The 9,692-nt window shown below is 40.5% G+C and overlaps 1 protein-coding gene across 2 annotated transcripts in view; it reads left to right on the top strand.

Moving 5' to 3' along the window:
• The first annotated feature begins 387 nt into the window (after positions 1-387).
• Positions 388-9,692, top strand: part of pld1b (phospholipase D1b) — a 53,016-nt gene continuing 43,711 nt past the window's right edge. The window contains exon 1 of one of the 2 annotated variants that reach the window (XM_031748773.2): positions 388-520. The gene's annotated coding sequence lies outside the window, so the exon portion shown is untranslated. Of the gene's footprint in view, positions 521-890; positions 995-9,692 lie in introns of those variants that run through there. The other variant, XM_039616968.1, reaches the window with a different exon arrangement.

Here is a 9,692-nt window from a genome sequence, read left to right as displayed (position 1 = left end):
TATTTCATTTTATTTTAAATAAACTTTATTCCTTTAATTATACAGCCCTTTAATTTTGCTTTGCTGATTATTTTTTAATTTTGTATTTATTTAAAAAAAACAAATCTTTAGCCACGTCTTCTTTTTTTAATTAATTATTAATATAATTTATTTGAAATGTTATTAAAACAAGCTTCAGTTGTATTCTGTGAGCCAGTATTTTTTTTTTTTTTTTTAGATGTATTTATTTTTTAATACAACTGCTATAGTAGTTGACTTTTACGCAGTTAAGGTGTGTGTACCAGTGTTTGTTTATCCTCAGGTAATAAAAGCTGGTCGCCTTGCTTTATGTCACCAAGCTGGAAATAAATGGAAGGAAGCTCTTCGTCCTGCCTGTGTGGATTTTATTTTGACAGGGACTGAACAGGAAGTCGCGTTGTAAGTCTTTGCCCCTGGTCCTAGCACTTTGGTGGTTTTTGGTCACCGGCTCGCGGCGCCACAGCAGATCTCCGGCTGCCGTCACTTCACATCACATCAGGAGGTAAGACAAACACTGAGCCTTCGTTTTGGCGTCCAGCTGTGCCGTTTGTGGCTCATCCAGATGTTTGTGTGTGAGATTTAATCTGTGACTGCCGGCAAAGTTTACTCTTGTTGTGGTCGCGCAGGTGCGTAAACGCGTAAAGAGTGGAGCCGTGGCTTTGCGCGTAAAATTTGATGTGGTGAAGTGGAAGCGCGGTGTAGACGTGGGTGGATGCGCTGTTATGTTTTGGGATTTTTTGGCATGTGTTGACATCCGTCCTCCTCTCCGCAGTGCCCGTGCACATCATCAGCAGGCTGCCCTGGGAGGCAGCGAGCACATATGAGCCATGTGTTGCTCTCAGTGTCGTTTGAATCGAATGAGGAGATCCACGAAGCGTAACGTTGGCGCGGAGGAGGGCTCAGGCAACGTTTTCAGGGAAGCACGGGGAACGGGTCAGACCAGTACCGAGTCAGCTGCTGCAGCTGCGGCGTGTCGGTGCGTCACTCCGCCGACCTGTCACTGCGCGCTTCTTCCTTTTTCGGCCGTCGATCTACATTGCAGTGAAACACTTCCTCCATACCAGTCAGAGTGTAACACAACTCAACATCCTCACCCAGCACCTTGTAATAAGCAAAATTATCTCTGAGTCGCCTTCAGGGCCCATTTTCCTGCTTAAAGCGCGAAAATTTACCCTCTCGGCTTCTTGTTTGCGTGTCTGTTTCCACATGTATCAGCTTATCTGGCACTGTAACACAACATTATACATACACACTCAGCTGACACTTTATTAGGTACCCTAAGTGACAGCTTCCACACTTTATACACGCATGCTCAGAGAAATCAAACCGGTTATGTTGTGTAAACTTAAAGATTTCTTTCTCTTTTGGGGGTTGAGCCAGCTTCTGTCTTTAACCATTTCCTGTCCAAATGCTCCATTACTCCTCAAAATCTATCAAACGCTGAGGTGTCTGATCATTAAAAAATGTTCAGCTATAATAAAATAATGAGTATGGCTTTGCTCCCTGGTGTTTAACATCCAGAAATAGATGGAAAAAGAGGATTTATGAGCTTTATCTTAGCGAGAAGGTAGATTTTAAAGATGATATGCTATGTTCTGACTGAAGTATGTAAGGCTGGATGGACACAGAGGCAGAAGGGCTCTGGAGGACTGGTGAAACTTGGCTAGTTGGCATATTATGATGTGTACATGATGCAGCTACAGAACTACAGTTAGGCTGAGATAAACATATTAGCACAGCGAAGGCGGAGGACGAGGGTTAAATTGAACTCAAAAGTCCATGTTGAGGGGAAAATGACCAAACTCGAGTCAAGAGTGTCTGAGGTCCATCCGCAACATGAGCTCAGCCATTAATATGTTGCTGCATGATTTGAATTATGAAAAAGTCCTGATCCTAAGCTTAATGTCCACACCGAATATGTTCAAATATTTGATGCTGTAATATAAACGATGAACTTTTAGAAACTTAAAGACATGCTGCTCTTAAATAATCCTAATAAAAGGCTAAAAACACAGAGAATAGCTAAACAGGTTTTGGAAGTTCAGTTGTTTGTTCAGAAAAATGAGAGACACACGACGAAAGTCTCATCCAAAGCAGGAAACAGGGTCGATACGTCATCACTTTACAAACAGATTGCATGTCTGATATAGTCCGCACTTTTTCAGCAGTGTTGCTGTGTCCAGAGCAAGTGTGTCACAGCATTGTGAGTGAATTTGGTGTCACTGTTGCAGGTAGTTTTCCACAATACAAGCGTTACGAGTTCCTTGAGTCTGACTGAACGAACCAGCTGCCTTTTGTGTAGTTGGAAAAACGAAACAGGATAAACTCAGCAGAATATCAAGAGAAACTGTTTGTGTTGAGGTAATAAGGTCTTCTTCTCTTTAACCTGCAAGTGGGTTAATATATGAGGCCAGTTGTAAGGAATTGGATCACTGGTGTTCCAAGAATATCGGTATGCAAAGAAGTATGTGAGATTTGGCATTATACACTCAGATTGCTTTAAAGTTTCTACTTTTTACGACTGCATTGTGATACTTTGCTGTGACCTGTGAATGATGGACCTGGAATACTGCTGCAGAACGTGGCAGCTAAACCGGATGCATAAATGACATTCAGTGTTAAACAAACAAAACCATCAAAAAGTCATAAATGACCCCACTTGGTTATTTTAGAGGGATAATTTAAGTGTATTCAAACAGTACCTGTAGTTTGTAATCAAAATAGTTCATTCGACTTCATCATCTTTTAGATAATCACCTTCCTTTTTTGAGTTTTTCCGGTGTTTAAGGTTTCACGGTTCAGAAAGTCTGCAGAGAGTTCCTTTTAACTGAGTTGCATCATCGCTGTTGCTGCAAGACTGTTGTGGGGCAACAAATTTACAGTTCAGGTCAGTGATGAAGTTTGTTGAGACACTGCTAGGATGTGATGAAATGGACAGGAAGTCTAAGCAGGAAGTCTGAAGACAAGTTTGGGGAAAAGTGGCATGCGATTTCTTTTCTCGTGTGTAAGCGTGTTGTTTCACACAGACCTGCTCTTCCAGTGTGTCCGAGGGTTTTATTTTTGTTGTTCTGACTTAAACGGAGCATAGTTGACTCACTCGCTCGCTTCCATGGAGACTGTCGAGGCCGACTAATAGCATTGGGTTGTACACAGGTAGAATATGCTGTGTTTAATGGCGCTTCCAGCAAAACACAGTCCACAGCGTGGGGAGTGCTTAATTGACTTTGTGGGCGTGGGCGTGTGTGCTTTTCCAGCCAACACACACACACACATGCTGATAGAGAGCTCAAGGGGCACTGGGAGCGGTGGGTTTGGTCCAGCCTTTAATCAATATTATCAGTAGCTAAATGTCATGACTTTGCAGAACTGAAGACAGATACAGTAAAGTACAGTAAGATACAGCTGCTGAAGTTCAAATACATCTGGCACATAAAACAACTGATAACACAGGGCAAAATATACACACATCGATCAGCTGATCAGCCAATAAACAATGTTTCTCATTTTAAGTCATTTGTCAGTTTATTAAATGTTTTGTGTTATTTTATTTTGTTACTACAACCCTCAGGTGTATTTTAAGGGAATGCTTTGTATTCAGTTTCTTTAGTTTACTTAATGAAAACCACAACTTAACAATATTCTGATTAATTTCTAATTAAATAATAAATTTTAAACATTTATTTTATTTTGCCCATAGTTGGTTTTTAGTTAAATTAAATTAATTTTGATTTAATTTGATGCTTTCCCTTAAATGTCTTGCAAAGTAGAGGACAAACTTGTGCGAGTGTAATTTAAATATTTAAAAATCCATCAGTGACATTAGAAAATGAGTTAGTTTGTGCTGCTGTTGAAGTCTCGGCTCCTTTGTTTGCAAAAAGAAGTCCGACTGTATAGAAGTCAATGAGAAAATGACCCAACTCACTTGATTTATGACATCAGGAGACATGTTCCTTATGGGTTTATGGCCTCAGTTGCTATTTTAAAGTCTTATTAACACATCGTGATGCTTTTTTTTGGAAGCTAAGGTCTCATTAGAGTTACAGAGGAGGATAAAGCGGAGTATGATTTACAGCGTGGCTGCCCTGTGAGCCTTTTCTCAGCACGTTTGGTTTCAAATGTGCTCCAAGGCTTCAGAATAAGATACAGTAGTGAGTAAAGTGAGAGTGGCTGCAGCCATCTTTTGTATACAGTCTTTGGTCACAGCTCTGCTACACTCCTTTGCACCAAACTGGGCCTTAAAGAGCCTTTCTTTAAAGAGCTCGCTCTGGGCTCGACGGCCGCACAGGGCAGACTGTCGATGCAAAGCTGGAAGCACGCTGTCGTCTCAAATAACGTCATGTTGTCTCTTCATTGGAATGAAAGGTCCAGAACAAATAAAGAAGTGAATGTGCTTCAAGTATTAAAATCCCCAGGGTTTGCATCAGAACTGCTGCAGCTGTTTGAGCTGGTTTAAGCTTCTCTTTGTGTCTTTGATACAGATATGATAGTGGTTGGATTAAGGACCAAGATGAAGATAGCTCGAAGGGGAAAGATGAAGGAAAATAGCCTCCTCCCTATTCATTTAGACCAAAGCTTCAAAAAGCTGCCCAGAGATGTTTTAAACATGGCTGCCAAGTGTTGAGACATCCCTAAAGGAGAGCTGCCCGTCAAGTCACAATTAGTCACGTCTCTTTTTGGATAAAGCACACTGAATGTGCTGAGACGGGAGAAAAACAAATTCTGTTATCACCTAAATGTGACTTGACTGTGTCTCAGAGTTAAAGAGATGATCTTTTAGCTGAAAGGTCGAGAGCTTGAGCTTCACCTCAGGAGCGCGTCGACTTGAATTAAGTCTCTGCTCCTATGAGTGCCATCGAGTCGAATCTGAAGAGCCCGCGGTTACTCGAGCTGCAGTTATTTGGTGTTTTCAGGAGAATTTAATCACCGTGAAGGAATATGTGGCCTGTGTCTGTTTGCAGTCTAGACAGCCTTCACAGGAAGGTTTAATCAGCGCCGTGAGGAACCCTGTTAGAAATCAGGGACTCGCCTGAAGCTCCTGACGTTAATCTGCTGCTGAGCTTTTCGGTAAAGCTGAAGGTGTTAAACAAACACAAGAAGATAAACCAGCAGCAGGTCTCTATGATTCTGGAAACAAAAGGAAAGAAAACTTTTATTTTACATACATATCGTACTGACAGTAAAAGATTTTGGGGTATTTTATGCCTCCAGTGCTCATTTTCTGCTCCATGTTTACATTCTTGGACTCTACTAGAGTAGCTTTGCATGATTCACACTTCAAAATAAACCTTTCTAATCTAATACTGAGCCTTTATGCAGTTCATCATCTGTGTGAAACAGGCTGTTTTAGCTCCTCTAGTAGAAGGTTTGAGCAACAGACGGGTGGAGCTTCTCAGCCTGAGTTTACTGCGTACGGGATAACCTCCCTCGCTGACATCGTTCAGAGCTCAGACAAGGAAAATGTTTTCAGAGGAGGCTGAGAAATGAGCTTTTGGCTCCCAGGGAGTATTTGTACACGCACTGACCTCGTTATTAGAAACACATGCTGTATCTGCAGGTGTAACAGTAAACCTCCCTCTGACTGTAGCCAATACAAAGACAAGACACACAAACTAACTGGTCCATGCTAAGCAGTTAGTTCTTCATATGCTGGATGGTGTGCCTGAACGCTCGCTGAAGGGTCCAATCTGAGCCACTAGATTAAAAACAACATTTTTTTCACTGTATTCTGTTCTTCAGAAAGGACGAAGTAATGCTTAAACCATTAAATAACAAAGTGAGATATATTTTCATCGTCAGTATTCAATTACTTGACTGAAAAGTTCCTGTTTTTCCATCTACAGATGCAGCATTAAATCTCCATTTATTTATTTTTATTTTTCTAAACAATGCAAGACATTTACTGTGGAGTAACAAATAACTTCTGCTTTTACTTGTTCTGTGCTTGTTCTCTAATTTCACTGATTTATTATTTGTTGAGTGTGAGGTGAAAGAAAGGTGCAGCAGGATTTCTTTGTAATGCGACAAAACTGTGAGATCTTTTAGGCTGTTAATCGAATTTATAAAATGATGGGTTAGAGGATGAGCTTGGGCTACATGTGTTTTACTAACATGACTTTAACTCCTGTGAATCAAGCCAAACTCAAAAACTGCACACGTTTACTGAAACTGCACATGCATCAAGCGTTTCATTGCGCAAACAGGAAAAGTATGCATGTTTCAGCTGGTGCTTTTCGTTGGCCTGGTGATTTCTTTCTATTTTTGGACCTTTATCTTCGACATCACTCCTTCTGTAGCTAACTAAAAATAACTGGAGAAGCTTGAAGATATTACACGCATCTGTAAACTATTATTCTATTGCTGATTTTATTGTCTCACTGCTCTTAACCGGCATTTTAGTATGAGCATCTGTAACAGTGCAACAGGAAATAAGAAAATGCAGAATCTCTCTTTAAATGTTTGGTGGTGTCATAAAAGGAATCACTGGCCTCAAAAAATTACTCAGGCTTGTAGTTTCTGGGCAGTTTTCTGTCAAATGGAAGATACATCTGCTGGATATCCTGATGAAATCCAGTTATTTCACTTCAGTTCTGACTGGAGCTGGAAATGTTTTTTTTTTTTTTATCCTTTTCATGACGGTGACTCAGTTTGCTGTGGGAGTGCCAGCTGGATGCCTAACATGTCTTAGTAAATCCAGTTGTACACAGAGTCTGTTGTGCCACTGGTTTGGCTGGTGAGCTCTCATGATCTGTGTCAGGAGATTATGATCATGTGATAGTGGTGAAGGATGACGTCAAGAAATGTTATCGAGAAAGAAATGCTGAGTGTTCTGATGCTCAAAGAGACGGATACAAATCAGGCGTCTTTCCTACTCGTTATTACTCCACCGATAAGACACGCACACACACAAACACACACACACTCAGCGACACATTTGTACTGCGAGAAAAAGGAAGTGTGTTGTAACCTTGAGCCCAAATGCAGTTTGTCTTCATCTGAGCTCTCTGATGTTGCTCAAACAATCTACGCTACAGTTCCAAAAGTATTTGCTCACCCATCCAAGTAGTTTCATTCAGGTGTTCCCATTACTCTCATGGCCACAGGTGTATAAAAGCCAGCATGTAGGTGTGCAGACTGCTTCTACAAACATCTGGGACAGAAGTCATGAAGTGGTGGGCTACGTGAAATCTCAGAGTGGGATCGAGGTCGCCAACTTTCTGCAGTCAACCGCTACAGACCTCCAAGCTTCACGATTAGCTCAAGAGTTTCCACGGCCGAGCAGCTGCACCCAAGTCTTACATCACCAAATGCAACGCAAAGCATCAGATGCAGTGATGTAAAACGTGCTGCTACAGGACTCTGGAGCAGTGGAGACGCGTTCTCTGACGTGATGAATCACACTTTTCTGTCTGGCAATCTGAAGGATGAGTCTGGGTTTGGCGGTTGCCAGGAGACCGGTACATGTCTGACTGCACTATGCCAAATGGAAAGTTTGGTTGAGGGGGGATTTTGGTGTGAGGGTTTTTTGGCATGTTGGGCTCAGCCCCTTAGATTCAGCGGAAATAACTCATAATGCTTCAGCATATAAGACATTTTGGACAATTCCATGCTCCCAACTTTGTAGGAGCCGTTTGGAGCAGAGACTGTGAGCCAGACCTTCTTGTCCAGCATCACTGTCTGACATCACAAGTTTGCTTCTGGAAGAATGGTCGAAAATTCTCGTACACACTGCGAAATCTTGTGGAAATCCTTCCCAGAAGGGCTGAAGCTGTTATAACGGCAAAGGGTCAGCTGACATCATATTAGAATAGAATAGAATAGAATAGAATAGAGTAGAATGCTTTTATTGTAGAGCTGGGCGATATAAGATTTTTTCATATCACGATATGTTTTTTTTTCATTTCAGGCGATAACGATATATATCACGATATAAGCCAAATAACTATATTTGTAAGATTTAAATGTGCCGTTGCTCACAAGTAAAATGTGAAATAATCAGCAGCTTGTTTTAATTAAAATATTTATTTCCCATAATAAGTTCAACAGGGCAGATGTACTTAAGGAACATGAGACTTCAGTTTCAGATAAATAAAGGCAAATATTGCAAACTACACAAAAGGCAGCCGCTAAAGCGTTTAAGTTTCAAAATAGAACAAACAAAACAGACTAAACTAAATTGTCAATTCCACTTAGAAACAAAATATTAATTCTAAAAATAAATCTTAGGTCGTTTTACAGAAGAACAGACAAAATTGACTAACTTTTGTCAATATCAAATAATTTGAGAACTAAAAGGAAATTCTCAATCACTCCTTGTTGTATAGCTTAGCTTTTCAAACAGTTTTAACAGTTACTTTAGTCTGACAAAAGCCGAATGACGAATTAGCGCTTTCAGTCAGAGATTGAGCATGCACCGCTTTATTGTATTTCCAGACTTGCTTTCAGCACAATTTACAGTGCGCGCTACTCTGTTTGTTGTCAGACTTGAAATAGCTGAAATACCTTCACACTACGGAACTTCTGTGGCCCTTCCGTTCGACAAGCTCTCCGGCATTGGAACCATCATCTCTTTTTTCTTGGTAACCTTCGCTCACGCCTCGGTTGATTTTTTTCTCTAGTCGGCAAACTCATTTCCTTCATTACCCGGGCTGCACGGCTGCAAAACAAATACACATGTGCGCCTTTGCGCTTGTGCTGTACGTAACAAGTCACGTGACGTGGACGCTGCGGCTGTGATTGGTTCGGCTCTGCGCTACTTAATTTGGATTGGCTGTTCTTTCTTTTTTTTTTTTAAGAGGACAAGAGAGATGAGGCCTATCGCAATAGTTTAACTTTTTCTCGATAGAAAAATTATTTCGCAATACATATCATTATCGTTTTATCGCCCAGCTCTACTTTATTGTCACTATACAGTTGTACAATGAGCAGTATTAACAGAGGGAAATATATATATATATATATATATATATATATATATATATATATATATATATATATATATATATATAAAAATGTACAAATATACAAGGCCAGTTTAAAAAAACAAAAAGTAATATGTAATAAATAGTGTTGTGTATATACAGTTGGGTTATTGCACATAGAATTGGTATTGCACAGTGGTGGTAACCCCCCCGGAGGATAAAGAAGGAGATATCACTTTCCATATATCAAGTCCTCGGTTGGAGATGTTCAAAAATCAGACTTCAGTAGAGCAAGCTGGATCTGCTGCGTGCTGTGAAGCATGGCCTGCTTTAACATGCTTTTTGCCTCTAATGGGACCACATTTTACAAAATAAACAACACGCTGATTAATAAGACCCAAATCTAGTGACAGCGATCATAAACTCACCAGGAAATGGTTTAGTGAGATCATAAACTACCCCAGAGGAAACGCTAAACCAGACAGTCTGCTGTTTGTTTGTTTGTGTGTTTGTTTTCTGGCTCTAAGCATTTAGCATTTATAAAACAGTGATAGTTATTTAAGTAATAATGGTGATCAGATGGTGCACACCTACCAGTGTGTTCTGTTAAATCAGCTCAAACAGCCACACGCTCCATAGTTTTTTAGCATTTAGCAGGAAAAGAAGACGACCTGTGATAAATAAAAGGGAGCGACGTGTTAATACAACTCAAGTCGACTGATGGACTCTGGCTCTGTGCTGCTGTTTAACTTAACC

This window comes from Oreochromis aureus, linkage group 9, assembly GCF_013358895.1.
Source record: "Oreochromis aureus strain Israel breed Guangdong linkage group 9, ZZ_aureus, whole genome shotgun sequence".
In the NCBI taxonomy this organism is placed as follows: Eukaryota; Metazoa; Chordata; class Actinopteri; order Cichliformes; family Cichlidae; genus Oreochromis; species Oreochromis aureus.
Note: the sequence above shows the minus strand (reverse complement) of the source record. Positions and strands in the feature narration are given on the sequence as shown.